Source organism: Loxodonta africana, chromosome 24 (genome assembly GCF_030014295.1).
Source record: "Loxodonta africana isolate mLoxAfr1 chromosome 24, mLoxAfr1.hap2, whole genome shotgun sequence".
Taxonomy (NCBI): Eukaryota; Metazoa; Chordata; class Mammalia; order Proboscidea; family Elephantidae; genus Loxodonta; species Loxodonta africana.
In genome coordinates this window covers 144,271-167,079 of record NC_087365.1, presented here as the reverse complement: position 1 = coordinate 167,079, position 22,809 = coordinate 144,271, and the positions used below count along the sequence as shown (strand labels likewise).

The following is a 22,809-nucleotide window of genomic DNA, read 5'->3' as shown; positions in this document are numbered from 1 at the left end:
GAAGAGACTACCTAGAGACTGGAAGAAAACTTTCAGGAACCATATATCTGATAAGGATTTAATGTGCAGAATATATAAATAATTCCTATAACTTTACAACAAAAAGACAACCCACCCAATCAAAAATGGGTAAAGGACCTGAACAGACATCTTACCAAAGAAGATATACAAAGAGCCAACAAACACATGAAAAGATGCTCAAATGTCATTAATTATTGTTGTTATTCTTGCTGGGTGCCCCTGAGCTGATTTTAACGCATAGAGACCCCACGTGACAAAGTAGAATTGCCCTATCAGGTCTTCTAGGCTGTATTCTTTTGGAAGCAGATTGCCAGGTCTTTCTCCTGTGGAGCCACTATGTGGGTTCAAACTGCCAACCTTTCAGTTAGCAGCCTAGTGCCCAACCATTGTGCCATCAGGGCTCTTTCATTAGTCATTAGGGAAATAGAAATCAAAACAACCATGAGCTGCCACTTCACCCTACTGGGATGGCTATGATCAGAAAAACAGAAAAAAAAAAAGGTGTCAGCCTGGATGTGAAGAAATTAAAAAATCCTCATCCATTTTTGGTGAGGATACAGAAAATGGCACAGCCACTGTGGAAAACAGTTTGGAGGTTCCTCAAAAAGCTAAACATAGGATAACCATATGTCTTAGTTACCGAGTGCTGCTATAACAGAAATACCACAAACAGAAACTTGTTTTCTTGTAGTTTAGGAGGCAAGAAGTCCGAATTCTGAGTGCCAGCTCTAGGGGAAGGCTTTCTCCCTCTGCCAGCTCTCAGGGAAAGTCTTTGTCTCTTCAGCTTGTTTCCTGGTTCCTTGGAGATCTCCATGTAGCTCTGCGTCAATCTTTGCCCACCTCTGCTTCTTAGCTTGCTCGTTTAATCGCTTTTCTATCTCAAAAGAGATCAACTCAAAACACACCCTATACTAATCCTGCCTCATTAACGTAACAAAGACAATCCATTTCCAAATGGGATTATAACCACAGGCATATATGTTAGGGTTCATAACACATATTCAATCCATAGAACTATATGACCCTGCAATTCTATTCCTAGGTATACACACAAAGGACTTGAAAGCAGGAATGTGAACAAATATCTGTACACCGATAATCATTGTAGCACTATTAACAACAGCCTGAAGATGGGAACAACCTAAACATTCACCAACAGATGAATGGATAAATGTGGTATACACATACAATGGAATATTACTCAGCCATAAGGATAATGAAGTCCTGATACCTGATACGACATGAATGAACCCTGAACGCATTATGCTGAGTGAAATAAGTCAGTCACAAAAGGACAACTAGCGTGTGATCCCACTAATATGAAACACCTAGAATTGGCAAATGTATAGAGATCAAAGTTTATCAGTGGTTATAAGGGGGAGGTGGGCAGGGAAGAGAGGAAGTGTTGCTTAGAGGACACGGAGTTTCTGTTAAGGGTGATGGAAAACTTTGGAGGGAGATGGTGGTGATGGACGTACAACACGATGAACATAAGTAAGGACACCAAATCGTACACACAAAAACGTTGAAATGGCAGATGTTTATATTTACATATAGGAGTCCTGGTGGTGCAGTGGTGAATAGTTCTACTACTAACCGAAAGGTAGGCAGTTCTAACGCACCAGCCGCTCCGCAGAAGAAGGATGTGACAGTCTGCTTCCATAAAGATTACCACTTTGGAAACACCATGAGGCACTTCTACTCTGCCCTACAGGGTTGCTGTGAGTCAGAATCGACTTGATGGCAATGAGTTTTTGATACATGTACACACACACACGTATATACATATATCACAATTTTAAAAAAAGGAAAGAATTAAAAAGAAACAGGCAGAGTTCTGCTAGCTGAATATGCTCAGTGCACACAGGCTGAGGCAAGCAGCAACATCCCAAGCCAAAACCCATCCCATTTGGTACAGCCAAGCAGCAGTGAATCTGCACGCACCCCCAGGACCAAACAGGAGTGACGCCAGAGCTGCGAAAGTTAAGTGCAAGCTTCCAAACCACCTCGAGTACCATAACCCTTGTCCCACAAGAGCTCCACAGCCAAGGAGCACTCCTTTCCCCACAGCCAAGGAGCACTCCCTTCCCCACACCCATCCCCCTCCCTACTCCAACACCAGTCCCATGGCATCCAACAACGTCACACCTCCTATCCTGGGTCCGGAGGTACCTGCTCCTTGGTGCAGCTGTGGGCATAGGGGATCCACAGACTTGCAGAGCCTTCATCAGCCCTTCACCCCTGTCCCAGTGCCCTGCAGGCAATCAACACTGCACACCCTCATTAGGGTAAAATGGGCAGGACATACACCTGAAGCCCATTTTCACGTCCAGCAGCCAGGGGGAGCTGCAGATTTGTGACAATTGACACTGTCCTGCCCCCTAAGAAGGGGCTTCGCCCACTCAAATGGGGACCTGAGGGCTGGCAGTACCAACCCCTTCATCAAGCCAACCATGACAGGGGCCTGAGAATTAGTGATGCCTCCCAACCTCTCCAGCCAATGGCGTCAGGTACCCAATAACCACCTGCACTAACATGCCCACTACATGCTCTAATGGACAGGGGCACGCCCTCCATCTGGGAACCCAGGGGCAGCCAATAGTGCCTTCCCTTGCCTCTCATATCATCCCCCACTGCAACCAGAGAGCCTGCTCCAGACACCCCCACACAGCCCTACCCAACTAGGACTGTAGATGAAAGTCTCCACACCACACACTTGGTGACCAAAGACCTGGGCACCTGCGTCCCAAACCGTTAAGTGGGAGAGTACACACACAACACCCAACCCAAAGACCAGGGAGAACAACCTCTGCACCCTCAGCCAGGTAACCAGCAGGCAGATCCACACATCACCAAAAATCTTTGCCTACATCCAAGAACAGTGAAATTGGCTCACATACCTAGTAGCTGCTCTTACCACCCGGAGATAGGACGTGAGAACTTCAGTGACGCCAATGACCAAAGTAGCACACATGCCCAGCTTACTTGGACATATCAAAATGAAACAAAACAAAAATACAGGACACGGTAAACAAAAATGCAATAAATAAATACAGTAACTTACTAATGCCTCCGAGACAAAAGTCAGTATCAAATCACGTAAAGAAGCAGGACAAGATGGCTGGTGCAAGCAACCAAAATAAAGAGCCAGAAAACCTTCTGGAGCAAGATAAAGCAATAGAACTATATGATAAAGAATTCAAGACTAGCACACAGAGGTCTCCAAGAGAACAAGAAGGAGATCAGGCAAAACACAGACCAAACCAAGGAACACAAAGCAATAGAAGAATTCAGAAAAAACAACACAAGAACGAAACAACAATTAACAGGCTGCTGGAAACCACACAGGAGCAGCAACTAGAAATTCAAAAGATTAACAATAAAATTTCAGAATTAGACAACTCAATAGAAGGTCATAGGAGCAGAATTGAGACAATGGAAGTCAGAGTGAGACTGAAGGTCAGTCCCTTGACATCAATTTGCCTGAGGAAAATTCAGGAAAAAAATGAAGGAAGCCTCAGATTTATGTGGGATGCTCTGAAGAGGAAAAACCCACGAGCGATCAGAGTACCAGATTGGGGGGGATAAAAGAAAACACACAGAGAACTGTTGAAGATTTGCTGGTAGAAAACTTCCCTAAGATCATGAAAGATGAGAAAATATCTATCCCAGAAACTCAACGAACTTCATACAGGACAGGCCCCAAAAGAAAGTCACCAAGACATATCACAACCAAACTTGCCAAAACCAAAGACAAAGAAAGAATCCTGAGAATGACTAGGGATAAATGCAAAGTAACCTACAAGGAAGAACCAATAAGACTAAGCTCAGGATACTCAGCAAAAACCATGCAGGCAAAAAGGCAATGAAGGAAAAACATTGCCAACCAAGAATTATATATCCAACAAAACTGTCTCTCAAATATGATGGCAAAATTAGGTCATTTCCAGACAAACAGAAATAAAGAGAATCTGTAAAAACCAGACCAAAATTACAAGAAATATTAAAGGGAGTCCTTCGGATCTACTCGCATAAAGATTACAGCCTAAGAAACCCTACGGGGCAGTTCTACTCTGTCACACAAGGTCGCTATGAGTCAGAATCGACTTAATGGAACACATCAACAACATAGTAATCAAAACAGTCTGGTACTGGTATGATGATAGAGATAGATCAATGGAACAGAATTGAGAGCCCAGAAATAAACCCATACATCTAGGGTCAACTGATTTTTGATAAGGGTGCTAAGTCCATGCAATGGGTAAAGATTTGTCTCTTCAATAAATGGCACTGGGACAAATGAATTTCCGCAAACAAAAGACTGAACCTGGACCCATATCCCACACCACATACGAAACTAACTCAAAATGTATCAAAGACCTAAGTGGGAGATCTGAAATCATAAAACTCTTAGAAGAAAACACAGGGGTAATGGTTCAGGACCTAGTTTTTAACAATGGATTCTTAGATATGACCACAAAGCACAAGCAACAAAACACAAAACAGATAAACAGGACCTCAACAAAATTAAAAACTTTTCTTCATTAAAAGACTTTATCAATAAAGTGAAGAGATGAGCTACAGATTGGGAGAAAATTTTGGGAATCCATGTACCTGAAAAGGTTTTTTTTTGTTGTGGTGGTGAAAATATAAACAACAAAACGTGTAATTCAGCAATTTCTACACATACAATAGTGGCACCGATTACCTTCTTCAAGCTGTGTGACCATCTCACTATCTTCTTCCAAATTAACCCAACACCAGGAACATACATTCAATGCACCCTAAAGTAAAAGTCCCTCTTTTTCCCACCTTCTTACCTGGTAGTAACCACTAATAATTTTTGGTTTCTAAAAAAAATTTTTTTTTTATATTTATGTATTATTTTAATGGAAACCCTAGTGGTGTAGTGGTTAAGTGCTACAGCTGCTAACCTAAAGGTCAGCAGTTCAAATCTGCCAGGCGCTCCCTGGAAACTCTATGGGGCAGTTCTATGCTGTCCTATAGGGTCGCTATGAGTCAGAATCGACTAATATTATCTTATTTCATAGAAGTGACATCCTACAGTAATTGTCCTTTTTTGACTGATTTTTTTCACTTTTTTCACTCAGCACAATGTTTTCTAGATTAATCCATGTTGTGGCACGCATCGTAACTTTATTCCTCTTCATTGCTGCGTAATATTCCGTTGTATGTATATACCGCATTTTGTTTACCCATTCACCCGTTGTGGGCTTTTAGTTGTTTCCACCTTTTAGCTATTGTGAATACTGCTGCAACGAACACTGGTGTCTGAGAAGGGTTTACTATTCAAATATATAAAAATCTCTTACAACTTAACAGCAAAAAATAGGCAAAAGACTTGAAGAGACATTTCACCAAAGAAGTAATGCAAATGGCCAAAAAGCACATGTAAAGATGCTCAACATCAATGGTCATTTAAAAAAACAAAACAAAAACCTGTTGCCACTGAGTTAGTTCTGACTCATGGCACTCCAACGCGTTAGAGAGTACGACTGTTCCATAGGGTTTTCTTGGCTATAATCTGTATGGAAGCACGTTGCTGCACCTTTGTTCAACGGTGCTGCTTGTTGGGTTCAAACTGCCAACCTTTAGGTTAACAGTTGAGTGCAAACCGTTTGCACCATCCAGCGGCCTTCATTAGCCATTCCAAAACCAAACCAAACCTGCTGCCATCGAGTCAATTCCAACTCATAGCAACCCTATAGAACACAGCAGATCTGTCCCATAGGGTTTCCAAGGCTATACTCTTTACGGGACCAGACTCTAACATCTTTCTCCCATGAAGCAGCTGGTGGGTTTGAACCGCCAACCTTTTGGTTAGCAGCCAAGACCTTAGCCACTGTGCCACTAGGGCTTCTCTTGTTAGCCATTAACCCACTGCCTTTGAGTTGATCCCGACTCGTAGTGTCCCTGTAGGACAGAACAGAACTGCCCCAAAGGGTTTCCAAGGCTGTAATATTTCCGGAAGCAGACTGCCACATCTTTCTCCCAAGGAGTGGCTGATGGGCTAGAACGGCTGACCTTTCAGTTAACAGCTGAGCACTTAACCACTGCAGCACCAGGTCTGTTCATTAGCCATTAGGGAGCTACAAATTAAAAGGACAGTGAAATTGAGAGTCCAGAAATAAACCCACATATCTATGGTCAACTGATTTTTGACAAGGGTACTAAGTCCACTTGATGGAAAAGAAGAGTCTCTTCAGTAAATGGTGTTGGGAAAATGGACTTCCACACACAGAAAAAAGAAACACGATTCATGCCTCTCACACCATACACAAAAACAAATTCAAAAGGGCCTAAATGTGCAAACCCAAATCATAAAATTCTTAGAAGAACAAGCAGGGACAATGTCAGGCCTAGCTTTCAACAATGGATTATCCAATATAATAACAAAAGTACAAACTGCAAAAGATAAAATAAATGGGACCTCATAAAAATTAAAAACTTTTGTTCATCGAAAGACTTTACCAAAAAAAATGAAAAGACAAGCTATTGGCTGGGAGAATATCTTCAGAAACTATATATCCAACAAGAATCTAAAAACCAAAATAAATATAAAATTTCCACAATTTAACAAACAAAAAAAAGACAAATAACTCAGTCACATAAAAAGGGCAAAGGACTTGACTAGACATTTCACCAAAAAGGACGTTCAAATGGCTATGAAAAGACGCTTAACTTCACTAGCCATCAGAGAGATGCAAATCAAAACCACAATGAGATACCATTTCCCTCATACTAGGATGGCTAAGATGATTAAAAAAAAAAAAAAAAAGGAAAGAAAATAACAAATGTCGGCAAGGATGTAGGGAAATTGGAACCCTCTTCCGTTGCTGGTGAGAATGTGAAATGGTCCTGCCAAAACTGTGTGCCAGTTCCTTGAATAACTAAAAACAGAACTACCATATAACCCAGCAATTCTATTCCTATGTATATACCCCAAAGACTTGAAAGCAGAGACTCAAAAAGAGACTTGTACACCAATGTTCACTGCAGCACTATTCACAATAAAAAAGGCCGAAATGCCCATCAAGAGGTGACTGGATAAACAAAATGAGGTTCACAGACACAATGGAATACTACTGGCAGTAGGAGAAATGAAGTCTGGATACACGGTACAGAATGGATGGAGCTTGAAGACACTATGCTGAGCGAAATAAGCTAATCTCAAAGGACAAATATTGTATGACCTCACTTGTATAAAAAGACAAGAAAAGGCAAATGTACAGAGACCAAAGTTTATTAGTGGTTACCAGGGGCAGGAGGGAGGGGGAAAGGGGCTAACGGTGATGGAAAAATCACACTGATTAAGGGCAGGCTTGCATAGCTGATTGTTATAATTGCTGTCAGTAAGTTGCACACCTGTAGAAAGTTGAATTGGCAAAAGCTGTGTAATAGATATTGTCTTGGTTATCTAGTGCTGCTATAACAGAAATACCACAAGTGGATGGCTTTAACAAAGAGAAATTTATTCTCACAAAGTCCAGTAGGCTAGAAGTCTGAATTCAGGGCATTGGCTCCAGAGAAAGGTTTCTCTCTCTGGCGGCTCTGGCGGAAGGTCCTTATCATCAACCTTCCACTGGTAGAGGAGCTTCTCAGCACAGGGGCCTCAGGTCCACAGGAGGCACTCTACTTCCAGCATTGCTTTCTTGGTGGTATGAGGTCCCCCTGTCTCTCTGCCAGCTTCTCTCTTTATCTCTCAAAAGAGCCTGACTTCAAACACAACCTCATCTTGCAGATTGAGTCCTGCCTCATTAACATCATAAAGGCAGGATTTATATCACATAGGAAAATCGTATCAGATGACAAAATGGTGGATAACCACACAATACTGGGAATCATGACCTAGCCAAGCTGACACGTATTTTTGGGGGGCACAATTCAGTCCACGACAGATATATATATAATAACAACAAAAAAAGAGTAGCTGCTGAGGCTGCTCATATACAACCAAACACCTCATGGGATCTAGTTCATTGGTTTGGATGTTTAAAGTCATAGTTTCAAGGGGCACCCCAGTTAATTGGCCTAATAATGTCTTTAGTGCTTCTGTTCTACCTCTTAGCTCGTTGTATAGTATCTACTGGAAGCAGATCGCCAGGCCTATCCCCCAGTGTTCCTCTGGGTGAGTTCAAACCACCAATCTTTCGGCTAGTAGTCAAGCACTACCCACGTGCACCACCTACAGACTCCTCATTAGCCATTAGAGATGCAAATCAAAGCTATAATGAGGTACCACCTCACCCCTATTAGAATGGCAATGATCGAAAAAAAAGGCAGAAAACAGGTGTTGGCAAGGTTGTGAAGAAACAAACCCTCATCCATTGCTGGTGGAAATATAAAATGGTGCTGCCACTGTGGAAAATAGTTTGGCGGTTCCTCAAAAAGTTGAACACAGAACTGCCATAAGATCCAGCCATCACAACCCTAGATGCATAGTCAGAAGAAGTGAAAGCAGGAACACAATAGAAGCCTGTACACCAATGTTCACTGCTGCACTTTTCACAAGAGTCAGAAGATGAAAACAATGGAATGTCCACCAACAGATGAATGGGTAAACAAAATCTGGTATATACACACAACGGAATACTGCTTAGCAATACAGACAGATGAAGTCCTGATACATACAAAATGGATGACACTTGAAAACATCACGCTGACTGAAATAAGTCGGACCCAAAAGGACAAATACTATATGATCTTACTTATATGAAATAAGCAAATATAAAGAAACCAAAGATTATTAGTTATTACCTGGGTGGGAGGGAAGGGAAAAGTGTTTTTGTTTTTGTTTTTCATTTTGTTAATGGTGGTAGAACGATTTGGAAAAGGACAGCAAGAATGGTTGCACTACCTGAAGAACATCACTGAATTGTACATGTAGAAATTGTTGAAGGAAGCATACGTTTTGTTATGCATATTTTAACCACAATTTAAAACAAAACACAAACATGCTGACATATCACTTCACGTCTATTAAAACTGTTGCGATGAAAAAAATGAGTGTGGAGAAACTGGAACCTCACTCACTGATGGTGGAACTGTGAAAGGGCACAACCACTGTGGAAAAGCCTGGCAGTTCCTCAAAAAGTTAAACATAGTATAACCATAAAAAAAAAAACCATATGATCCAGCTATTTCACTCCTAGGTATATACCCAAAAGAACTGAAAGCAGGAGTGCAAAGAAATACACCCATGTCCAGTGCAGCACTATTCACAACAGCCAAAAGGCGGAAACAAACTAAATGCCAACCAACAAATGAATGAATAAATAAAACGTGGTGCATACATACAATGGATTACTAGCCATAAAGAGAAACGAAGTCCTGATACGTGCTACAGCATAGATGACCCTTGAAAACATGCCAGGTGAAGTGTCACAAAGGGACATGTATTGTATGATTTCACTTACATGAAATATCTAGGGTAGGCAAGCATATAGAGGCCAAAGTTTACCAGTGGTTACCAGGGGTGGGAGGGAAGGAGGGGAAAGGGGGACTCACTGCTCAGGGGCCTGTAAACTGGGGTGGTGTCAGGCCTCGTCTAACTTCAGGAGGAGGGGAGAGAATCTAGTTCAGCATCAACCCAAAACCGACGCCAGCGAGGTGGAAGTCAGGCATGCCTCCGCTTGCCAGCCTTTTTACCTATTCCGACACCCTATGTCCTCCCCACGGCACACTCTACTTCTCTGCTGGGTTCGATAATTTGCTACAAGGGCCACACATAACTCACAGACCTTACTCATGATTATGAGGCTTATTAGGTAAGTAACAGGTTACAATTCAGGATTAGGATCAACTTAGAAGCAACAGGAACAACTCGGCATAGAGTTCTTTGATTTGGCTGCTCCTGCCACGCCCACTTGGGGCCTGGCCCGTGTCCTGCTGGGCAAGTGTTACAGCTCTTTCTTTAGCTCCACTGGAAAGTGCCACCAAGGAACCCCACTCCACCAGGAAGCCTCCCGCCTGAAGGCACTCAGCTCTCTTGCTCTGTGGGTTGGCCAGCCAAGTGCAGCTGTCTGCCTGTCCCATGCTGCTGCTACCTCCAGTGTCACAACTTTCCAGTGTTACAAGTCTGTCTTCTGGGTCTAAGGGGTCCTTAGCAAAGGGGCCTTGGGTCCAAACAACATACTTGATGATAATAAGGTTTGCCCCCCTCAACCTCTGGGATTGGCCCTTTATAAGCCCAGCAGGATGGCAAAATTGACCAACTCCTTGGTAGGCCACAGTCGCCTTATTTCATATCCCAGCCAATCCTGGCAAGAATCTTACACACTTATTTGCATAGTCCTAATGAATCATTTCATGGAAGCTACAAGACCATGGCTAGAATGGCCATATAAAAGCAATTCACTGTACCACAGGGACACTGAGTTTTGTTAAGCGTGATGGGAAAACATGGAAAGGGATAATATTAATGGCAGAACAACACAATAAACTAATATCATTGAACTACACGTCCAAAAAGGTTGAAAAGGCAAATGATTTGTTATATACACATTTACCACAAAAAAAGAAAAAAAAAAAAATGCAGTTAAAACCATAAAAAAAGGAATAAAAGCAATGACCACTTTGAGAAACTCCTGAACCCAAAACCCACTGCCGTCAAGTCAATTACGATTCACAGCAACCCATAAGGCTTCCAAGACTAAGTCTTCACGGAAGCAGACTCTCACACCTTTCTCCCACGGGGTTGCTGGTGGATTTGAAATGGTGACCTTTTGGTTAGCAGCTGAGCGCTTTTAACCACTGCACCACCAGGGCTCCTGAGAAAACTCCTACATACTAAAAAAATTTTTAAATACTTTATTGTGTTTTTGGTGAAGTTTATGCTCCCATTCAACAGTTTTTACACAGTTTTTCCAGTGACATTGGTTACATCCTGCACAGCGTGTGAACATTCTCATTTCCATTCTGGCTGTTTCATTCCCATTAATGTAGTTTCCGTGCCCCTTTACAGTTTCACCTTCGTTTTAAAGTAATTGTTGACTGTTTGGTCTCATGTAGGTGATTTTTTAAAAGAACACAGTATTATGGATAATATTCATTATTTTTTGAGCTAATTTGTTATTTAGCTACAAGGTGGCCTCAGGTTAGTTTTGGTTCAAGGTTTGAGGCATATCTCTGGACAATTGTCTCAGGGAGTCCTCAAGTCTCAAGCAGTCCAGCAGGTCTTTTTTTTTTTCTTCTTCTTCTTAAAGGAATTTGAGGTTCTGTTCCACATTTTTCTCCCACTCTATCAGGGTCCATTCTATTGTGACCTTGATTAGAACAGTCAGTAGGAGTAGCTAGGCACCATCTAGTTCTTTTGGTCTCAGGATAGATAAGGCCGTGGTTTGTGTAGACTGTCCTATAGACTAGTTTTTTCTCTGAGTCTTTGGTTTCCGTCTCTTTTCCCCCAGAACCAACATACTAAAATTTTAACTTATTAGCCAAAGCAGATTCCAAAATAAAGGAACTGGGATGTAAAAGAAGACATCACATCACAAATGGATTTGCAGTTTCCCCTCATGAGACATAAAATAAGTCAATTCACTGGTATATACCAGTGCTTTTCAGACCCCACACCCCTGCTTATTGATTCAGCAGGTCTGGGGAGAACCTAAAAATATGAATTTCTAACAAGTTTCCTGATGATGCCCTGGTCCTCAGCACATTCTGGATACACTTACATTTATTTGAGAAACTAACAATTGATTTAAACTCGAGAGAGAGGATATGCCAGTCTTCAGGGATTAAGAAAGCCTCATGGGATGAGGGTCACCATTATTCCTCTAAATCTAAATCTCAACCCGTGTTTCAGAGAGACAGAAAAGAACAACCAGGCTGCACCACATCCACGCTCCAACTTTAAATTAAAAAAAAAGAGTAAAAGTAACGGAACAGGCTTGAAAAGAGTCCTCAGTCCCGTAGTCGCAAATGAAGACAGAATCCTTCGGTGGAGAGTTCTCACCAGGAAGCTCAAGGTTGCCCCAAAGATGGGGAAAGGAAAGCCTTCTACTACCACCACCCTTCAAACAGCTCCAGGTAAAGTATGACCCAAAGTTCTGGTCTTCCGCTAGTGATTAACCAAATCTCTGGCCTTCAGCCTGAATGTCTAATTTGTACCTAAAACCAAGGAGTAAGCTAAGTTCTAACCTAGAGTCCAGTTATGGCTGCTGCCATTCATTCTTTTTTTTCACTGAATGACCCCAGAATTAGGGAGTGAAGTGTGTGGTGCTAGAGGTACCCTTCCAGGCTGGAGGGCAAGATTCCTTCTCCTTATACAGCCACCCAACACCCTTGACTCCACCTTGGAAAATTCCAGTTAAGGTATGAGACCAGGGCACTGGTCTAGTTTTTGCCTCCTATTTCTAGATCTTTCCTGAGGACATCTAGCAGGCACCAGTTGATGGCAAGATCTAAAGGTTAAGTGTCCAAGGTAGAAAAATATATGGTCAGAAGAAACTCACATATTTCCAGTCTTAAATGTCACTGTATGTGCAATCTTAAAAAAAAAAACAAAAAACCATCACCGGGGGGCGGAGCCAAGATGGCGGACTAGGCACACGCTACCTCGGATCCCTCTTACAACAAACACACGGAAAAACAAGTGAATCGATCACATACATAACAATCTACGAACCCTGAACAACAAACACAGATTTAGAGATGGAGAACGAACTAATACAGGGAAGCAGCGATTGTTTCCAGAGCCTGGAGCCAGCGTACCAGTCAGGTACGGCACAAGCACAGAGAGCGGCTCCACCCCCCTGAACTAACCCCGGGAGGGGGACCAGCCGGTTCCATGGGCTGCGTGGGATGCAGCCGGTAGGAGAAGTCCCTGGGAGGCAGTGACTGGTCTTGGAGCAGAAAGAGCAGCGTCCGAGCCGGGGGACCGTCCCGCAGGGATTTGGACTGGACACAGGTACGGCATAAACACGGAGAGTTGCTCCACCCCCCTGAACTAACCCTGGGAAGGGGACCAGTCGGGTTGCGCGGGCAGCGTGGGACGCAGCCGGCAGGAGAAGTCCCTGGGAGGCAGCGGCTGGTATTGGAGCAGGGAGAACAGCGTCCCAGCCGGGACACTCGGTCACGGCACAAGCACGGGGACCTGCTCCACCCATCTGAACTAACCCCGGGAGGAGGCCCAACTGGTTCTCGGGGGCGGCAGGGCCACGTGGCTGGAGGGACGAGAAGTCCCCGGGAGGCAGCGACTGATTTTGGAGTCGAGAGTGCACCGTCCCAGTAGGGGAGCCTCGACGCTGGGCGTGGGGCTGGAAGCAGAGGATCTGACCGTGACTCCAGCGGGCCAGACCCCCCGGGGGCAATCTCCACACAGCCAGCACACACAGGCGACGCGCCCGCGGGAATCTCAGATATAATAGTCATTCCAAGCAAGACAAACAACTCTGGCTATATTCTGAGGTGCTACTCTCCTATCTCTCTGTTCCCTCCCCCACCCTCCCCAGGCGGCTTCATTAACATCTGAATAGCCTGAGCCAGAGGGAGAACTCTGATAGGGATCTGACTGCATTTTTTTTTAGCGGATTTTCTGGAAAAACTAGTTTCCCAGTGATGGCTCGGAGACAACAATCCATATCAAACCACTTAAAGAAGCAGACCATGACAGCTTCTCCAACCCCCCAAACAAAAGAACCAAAATCTTTCCCAAATGAAGATACAATCCTGGAATTATCAGATACAGAATATAAAAAACTAATTTACAGAATGCTTAATGATATCACAAATGAAATTAGGATAACTGCAGAAAAAGCCAAGGAACACACTGATAAAACTGTTGAAGAACTCAAAAAGATTATTCAAGAACATACGGGAAAAATTAATAAGTTGCAAGAATCCATAGAGAGACAACATGTAGAAATCCAAAAGATTAACAATAAAATTACAGAATTAGACAATGCACTAGGAAGTCAGAGGAGCAGACTCGAGCAATTAGAATGCAGACTGGGACATCTGGAGGACCAGGGAATCAACACCAACATAGCTGAAAAAAAAATCAGATAAAAGAATTTAAAAAAATGAAGAAACCCTAAGAATTATGTGGGACTCTATCAAGAAGGATAACCTGCGGGTGATTGGAGTCCCAGAACAGGGAGGGGGGACAGAAAACACAGAGAAAATAGTTGAAGAACTCCTGACAAAAAACTTCCCTGACATCATGAAAGAAAAAAACGTTATCTATCCAAGATGCTCATCGAACCCCATTTAAGATTGATCCAAAAAGAAAAACACAAAGACATATTATCATCAAACTCATCAAAACCAAAGATAAACAGAAAATTTTAAAAGCAGCCAGGGAGAAAAGAAAGGTTTCCTTCAAGGGAGAATCAGTAAGAATATGTTCTGACTACTCAGCAGAAACCATGCAGGCAAGAAGGGAATGGGACGACGTATACAGAGCACTGAAGGAGAAAAACTGCCAGCCAAGGATCATATATCCAGCAAAACTCTCTCTGAAATATGAAGGAGAAATTAAGATATGTACAGATAAACACAAGTTTAGAGAATTTGCAAAAACCAAACCAAAGCTACAAGAAATACTAAAGGATATTGTTTGGTCAGAGAACCAATAATATCAGATATCAGCACAACACAAGGTCACAAAACAGATCGTCCTGATATCAACTCAAATAGGGAAATCACAAAAACAAATTAAGATTAATTAAAAAAAAAATACACATAACAGGGAATCATGGAAGTCAATAGGTAAAAGATCACAATAATCAAAAAGAGGGACTAAATACAGGAGGCATTGAACTGCCATATGGAGAGTGATACAAGGCGATATAGAACAATACAAGTTAGGTTTTTACTTAGAAAAATAGGGGTAAATAATAAGGTAACCACAAAAAGGTATAACAACTCTATAACTCAAGATAAAAACCAAGAAAAACGTAACGACTCAACTAACATAAAGTCAAGCACTATGAAAATGAGGATCTCACAATTTACTAAGAAAAACGCCTCAGCACAAAAAAGTATGTGGAAAAATGAAATTGTCAACAACACACATAAAAAGGCATCAAAATGACAGCACTAAAAACTTATTTATCTATAATTACCCTGAATGTAAATGGACTAAATGCACCAAAAAAGAGACAGAGAGTCACAGACTGGATAAAGAAGCACGATCCATCTATATGCTGCCTACAAGAGACACACCTTAGACTTAGAGACACAAACAAACTAAAACTCAAACGATGGAAAAAAGTATATCAAGCAAACAATAAGCAAAAAAGAAGAGGAGTAGCAATATTAATTTTTGACAAAATAGACTTTAGACTTAAATCAAAGGATAAAGAAGGACACTATATAATGATAAAAGGGACAATTGATCAGGAAGACATAACCATATTAAATATTTATGCACCCAATGACAGGGCTGCAAGATACATAAATCAAATTTTAACAGAATTGAAAAGCGAGATAGATACCTCCACAATTATAGTAGGAGATTTCAACACACCACTTTCGGAGAAGGACAGGACATCCAGTAACAAGCTCAACAGAGACACGGAAGATCTAATTACAACAATCAACCAACTTGACCTCATTGACTTATACAGAACTCTCCACCCAACTGCTGCAAAATATACTTTTTTTTCTAGTGCACATGGAACATTCTTTAGAATAGACCACATATTAGGTCATAAAACAAACCTTTGCAGAGTCCAAAACATCGAAATATTACAAAGCATCTTCTCAGACCACAAGGCAATAAAACTAGAGATCAATAACAGAAAAACTAGGGAAAAGAAATCAAATACTTGGAAAATGAACAACACCCTTCTGAAAAAAGACTGGGTTATAGAAGACATTAAGGAGGGAATAAGGAAATTCATAGAAAGCAACGAGAATGAAAATACTTCCTATCAAAACCTCTGGGACACAGCAAAAGCAGTGCTCAGAGGCCAATTTATATCAACAAATGCACACATACAAAAAGAAGAAAGAGCCAAAAGCAGAGAACTGTCCCTACAACTTGAACAAATAGAAACTGAGCAATAAAAGAATACATCAGGCACCAGAAGAAAACAAATAATAAAAATTAGAGCTGAACTAAATGAATTAGAGAACAGAAAAACAATTGAAAGAATTAACAAAGCCAAAAGCTGGTTCTTTGAAAAAATTAACAAAATTGATAAACCATTGGCTAGACTGACTAAAGAAATACAGGAAAGGAAACAAATAACCCGAATAAGAAATGAGAAGGACCACATCACAACACAACCAAATGAAATTAAAAGAATCATTTCAGATTATTGTGAAAAATTGTACTCTAACAAATTTGAAAACCTAGAAGAAATGGATGAATTCCTGGAAAAACACTACCTACCTAAACTAACACATTCAGAAGTAGAACAACTAAATAGACCCATAACAAAAAAAGAGATTGAAATGGTAATCAAAAAACTCCCAACAAAAAAAAAGCCCTGGCCCGGACGGCTTCACTGCAGGGTTCTACCAAACTTTCAGAGAAGAGTTAACACCACTACTACTAAAGGTATTCCAAAGCATAGAAAATGACGGAATACTACCCAACTCATTCTATGAAGCCACCATCTCCCTGATACCAAAACCAGGTAAAGACATTACAAAAAAAGAAAATTATAGACCTATATCCCTCATGAACATTGATGCAAAAATCCTCAACAAAATTCTAGCCAATAGAATCCAACAACACATCAAAAAAATAATTCACCCTGATCAAGTGGGATTTATACCAGGTATGCAAGGCTGGTTTAATATCAGAAAAACCATTAATGTAATCCATCACATAAATAAAACAAAAGACAAAAACCACATGATCTTATCAATTGATGCAGAAAAGGCATTTGACAAAGTCCAACACCCATTTATGATAAAAACTCTTACCAAAATAGGAATTGAAGGAAAATTCCTCAACATAATAAAGGGCATCTATGCAAAGCCAACAGCCAATATCACTCTAAATGGAGAGAACCTGAAAGCATTTCCCTTGAGAATGGGAACCAGACAAGGATGCCCTTTATCACCGCTCTTATTCAACATCATGTTGGAAGTCTTAGCCAGGGCAATTAGGCTAGACAAAGAAATAAAAGGTATCCGAATTGGCAAGGAAGAAGTAAAGTTATCACTATTTGCAGATGACATGATTATATACACAGAAAACCCTAAGGAATCCTCCAGAAAACTACTGAAACTAATAGAAGAGTTTGGCAGAGTCTCAGGTTATAAAATAAACATACAAAAATCACTTGGATTCCTCTACATCAACAAAAAGAACACCGAAGAGGAAATCACCAAATCAATACCATTCACAGTAGCCCCCAAGAAGATAAGATACTTAGGAATAAATCTTACCAAGGATGTAAAAGACCTATACAAAGAAAACTACAAAGCTCTACTACAAGAAATTCAAAAGGACATACTTAAGTGGAAAAACATACCCTGCTCATGGATAGGAAGACTTAACATAGTAAAAATGTCTATTCTACCAAAAGCCATCTATACATTTAACGCACTTCCGATCCAAATTCCAATGTCATATTTTAAGGGGATAGAGAAACAAATCACCAATTTCATATGGAAGGGAAAGAAGCCCCGGATAAGCAAAGCACTACTGAAAAAGAAGAAGAAAGTGGGAGGCCTCACCTTACCCGACTTCAGAACCTATTATACAGCCACAGTAGTCAAAACAGCCTGGTACTGGTACAACAACAGACACATAGACCAATGGAACAGAATTGAGAACCCAGACATAGATCCATCCACGTATGAGCAGCTGATATTTGACAAAGGCCCAGTGTCAATTAACTGGGGAAAAGATAGCCTTTTTAACAAATGGTGCTGGCATAACTGGATATCCATTTGCAAAAAAATGAAACAGGACCCATACCTCACACCATGCACAAAAACTAACTCCAAGTGGATCAAAGACCTAAACATAAAGACTAAAACGATAAAGATCATGGAAGAAAAAATTGGGACAACCCTAGGAGCCCTAATACAAGGTATAAACAGAATACAAAACATTACCAAAAATGATGAAGAGAAACCCGATAACTAGGAGCTCCTAAAAATCAAACACCTATGCTCATCTAAAGACTTCTCCAAAAGAGTAAAAAGACCACCTACAGACTGGGAAAGAATTTTCAGCTATGACATCTCAGACCAGCGCCTGATCTCTAAAATCTACATGATTCTGTCAAAACTCAACCACAAAAAGACAAACAACGCAATCAAGAAGTGGGCAAAGGATATGAACACACATTTCACTAAAGAAGATATTCAGGCAGCCAACAGATACATGAGAAAATGCTCTCGATCATTAGCCATTAGAGAAATGCAAATTAAAACTACGATGAGATTCCATCTCACACCAGCAAGGCTGGCATTAATCCAAAAAACACAAAATAATAAATGTTGGAGAGGCTGCGGAGAGATTGGAACTCTCATACACTGCTGGTGGGAATGTAAAATGGTACAACCACTTTGGAAATCTATCTGGCCTTATCTTAAACAGTTAGAAATAGAACTACCATACAACCCAGAAATCCCACTCCTAGGAATATACCCTAGAGATACAAGAGCCTTCATACAAACAGATATATGCACACCCATGTTTATTGCAGCTCTGTTTACAATAGCAAAAAGTTGGAAGCAACCAAGGTGTCCATCAACGGATGAATGGGTAAATAAATTGTGGTATATTCACACAATGGAATACTACGCATCGATAAAGAACAGTGACGAATCTCTGAAACATTTCATAACATGGAGGAACCTGGAAGGCATTATGCTGAGCGAAATGAGTCAGAGGCAAAAGGACAAATATTGTATAAGACCACTATTATAAGATCTTGAGAAATAGTAAACCTGAGAAGAACACATACTTTTGTGGTTACGAGGGGGGGAGGGAGGGAGGGTGGGAGAGGGTTTTTTATTGATTAATCAGGAGATAAGAACTGCTTTAGGTGAAGGGGAAGACAACACTCAATACATGGAAGGTCAGCTCAATTGGACTGGACCAAAAGCAAAGACGTTTCCGGGATAAAATGAATGCTTCAGAGGTCAGCGGAGCAAGCGCGGGGGTCTGGGGAACATGGTTTGAGGGGACTTCTAAGTCAATTGGCAAAATAATTCTGTTATGAAATCATTCTGCATCCCACTTTGAAATGTGGCGTCTGGGGTCTTAAATGCTAACAAGAGGTCATCTAAGATGCATCAATTGGTCTCAACTCACCTGGAGCAAAGGAAAATGAAGAACACCAAGGTCACATGACAACTAAGAGCCCAAGAGACAGAAAGGGCCACATGAACCAGAGACCTACATCATCCTGAGACCAGAAGAACTAGTTGGTGCCCGGCCACAATCGATGACTGCCCTGACAGGGAGCACAGCAGAGGACCCCTGAGGGAGCAGGAGATCAGTGGGATACAGACCCCAAATTCTCATAAAAAGACCAAACTTAATGGTCTGACTGAGACTGGAGGAATCCCGGCGGCCATGCTCCCCAGACCTTCAGTTGACACAGGACAGGAACCATCCCCGAAGACAACTCATCAGACATGAAAGGGACTGGTCAGCGGGTGGGAGAGAGACGCTGATGAAGAGTGAGCTAATTATATCAGGTGGACACTTGAGATTGTGTTGGCAACTCTTGTCTGGAGCGGGGATGGGAGGATAGAGAGAGAGGGAAGCCGGCAAAATTGTCAAGAAAGGAGAGACTGAAAGGGCTGACTCAAGAGGGGGAGAGCAAATGGGAGTCGGGAGTGAGATGTATGTAAACTTATATGTGACAGACTGATTGGATTTGTAAACGTTCACTTGAAGCTTAATAAAAGTTATTAAAAAAAAAAAAAAAACCATCACCGGCCAGCATCTGAAACCACTCAACATAAAAGTGGAGGGCCTGGATCTTTACAGTAGAACTTCGCCACTCTTGTTTTATTCTATCTTCCATCACCAAATGTCCATAAAGTTGCAGAACAAATGACACACTAATATTAAGGGACTTAGAGCATGCTGTTAAAAAATGACTGTTAGTTCACTCATCTCCAAGCAGCCCTGCAAACTAAAAATGTGGGGTAAATATGAGTTAGAGAAAAAATGTTGACATCAAAGTTTATATAAACTCCTCAAATTTCTTTTTTAAACCCTAACTTTTCTTCTCTATTATCTTTCTAATTTGAGGTGTTAAATGTTAAGTAAAGCTCAAGCTCTTTGGAAAAGACTTATTTTCTCATTCCGCAAAAAAGCTATTATTTTCTGATTTTTATTGAATCCGAATTATATATAAACACACACACTTTCCACTTTTATTTGCCAATACAGACCAGTTCACCACCTTCACAATTCTCTTTAATATACACACACTCTTTTGCACACAGTTCATAAAACTGCTAGGCTGCTAATTTAGCGAACAGAAAAAAAAAAATCACCGAAGTAACTTCCGGGGGAAATGCAATTATGATGTATCTGTCTGCAAGTGGCCTCAAGATTAATGAGCCTGTGAGTATAAAATCAAAAGCTAAACTCAACAAATCTTTTTGTTCCATTTTACAGACCAGCTTTAGCTAACATCATTATTATTTTTTTTAATTTTATGCTTTTAAAAGTATTATATATCCAACATGAAAAACTAGGATATCATACCCAAGGGCCTCTACGAAGCAGCTCACTCATCACCCCTTCCTCCCGCTGACAGTTTTTGCAGTGTGGCCTTGAGCACTGGACCATCCTCACCACAAAAGGAGAGGAGAGAATAAACTCTACTCCAAGCTTCCTCTGGCTTCACAGTTCTTGTCTTGGGCCTCCTCGCTGGTTCCTAAATCTCCTCACTCACTGGCCTAAGCCTTACCGCTTCACCTCTATCAGGTGCCAACATGTACCTACACTGAGCTGTTAACAACAACGCAGCATTAGAGACACTCTTCTTCAAAGCCTGAACCAAAACTAACCCCTGAGGTCACCTGTAGCTGGATAACAAACTGGCTCAAAAGATAAAGAATATCACCAGTAAGTAACGTGCTCCTGAGAACATCACCAAACAGTCAGCAATTACTTCAAAACAAAGACGAGAATGTAAGGCGGCTGGGAAAACTAGATTAATGGAAATGGAACAACCAAAACAGAAATAATGAGAATGTTCATGCCTTGTGAACCCAAAAAACCTTGTGAAGGATGTAACTAACGTCACGGAACAACTTGTGCAGGAACTGTTGAATGGGAACCTAAATAGCTGCGTAAACATTCACCAAAAAGACAATATTATTAAAAAAAAAAAAAATACAACGGCATGATTTATGAGTTCAAAACACCAAAGATTCTAGACAGATGTCAATGATAAATACTGGTTTCCCTACTTGGGATTTGGGACTGAGCACACTGGCAGGAGGGGAGGATCTGCAAACAAGTAGAACAGATAAAACTAGCAACTAACGAGACTTCCTCCACAGAAAGTGGTGTCCTTATTTTAAACAATACTTTCAAGTGCAAAATCCTAATACAACAAAAGGAAGTCAGTCCTAAAAAGTTTCTCTGTAGTGGGATCATATGCAGTGCAATTGTATTACAGGGGATAATTCTGTGGAATAATTCAACACCCATTCTCAGAGGAACGGGGCCCTTACCTTTTCCAGGTGACAGGGGAAGGGGCTGGACAGACGTGGGGTCAACAGCTCAGTCGCCGGCCGTCCAGCAGCAGCGCGTCTGGGGAGCGAAGGGAGCACAGCACCGCGGTTAAACAGGGTAAGCCCGATTCCCAACCGGCTCCACGTTACAAATGAAAACTGCTGGTCTCCACCGTAGACCCGACCTCTCCCCAGTTTTCCACCGTCACTGCATAGCAAAGGGTCCGGAAAACCGCAACCGCTACTCCAAAGAGCACCAGCACTTCTGAGGCGCGATTTTAAGAGCTAGTTTTTAAAGACTTGGTCAGGGAGCTGGGGGCCCAGCAGGCCAGGTTACTTTCACACGACACCCTTCACCTCCAGCCGTCGGGGCCGGCGCACAAGGCAGGACGCCATGTCAGACTTCGAACCTTCGGCCCCATCCCGGGAGAATCCCCTTGGCTGCGTGCCCGAGGCGAGCCGAGGACGCGGCACCGCGCGGGGGCCGGTACTGGGCTCGCCCAGCTCCCGGCGCGAGGGCAGGCTCCGCGAGGAGGACGGTGGGGCGAGCCCGCTGGAAGGTCGCTGCGGCCCCGACACCTGCGTCCCCACCTGCCGGCTCCCTGGAGCCCAGGCCCCGCGGGACGCGCCTTCCCTCGCCCAGCTCTGCGCCCGCGTCCTTCGCGCGCCCCGCTCGTGCGGCCGAGGGAAGGGCCTGCGCGCTCCCGGCGGCCTCGCCGGGCCCAGCTCACCTGCGCAGCCGGCGTCTCCGGGCTCCGCGAGGGCGCGGATGCGGGGCCGGGCCGAGGGCCGTCCCACCGCCGGGTCCCGCGGCGGCTCTTTGTCCGGCCGCCCCGGCGCTGCGCGCCTCCCGGGCCCAGGCTCCGCCTCTTTGTCCTCCCAGCCCAGGCGCGGCCGAGCCCCGAGCAGGCGGCGGACCCGACCGAGGGCCGGGTGGGGGCGGGAAAAGGGCTCCGGAAGAGGGGCGAGTGCAGGATGGGCCGGGCAGGTCGGGATGGGCCGCCGGGCGGGACCCGGGGGAGGGGACGGGCCCGGCCGGGAGCAGGGCTGGGCCCGGACGGGCGGGGTGGGGGCCGGCGGAAGGCCGCTGCGCAGCCCCCGGCGTCTGCAGAAAGGTGAGGCTTTGGCGAGAGGGAGCGGGGCGCC

General features: G+C 42.8%; 1 protein-coding gene across 1 annotated transcript in view; it reads right to left on the bottom strand.

Annotated features, from left to right (window-relative positions):
• NINL (ninein like) overlaps positions 1-21,933 on the bottom strand; it is a 245,308-nt gene extending 223,375 nt beyond the window's left edge. Inside the window, exon 1 of the mRNA XM_064275676.1 lies at positions 21,664-21,933. The gene's annotated coding sequence lies outside the window, so the exon portion shown is untranslated. The remainder of the gene's footprint in view (positions 1-21,663) is intronic.
• Positions 21,934-22,809: the final 876 nt, after the last annotated feature.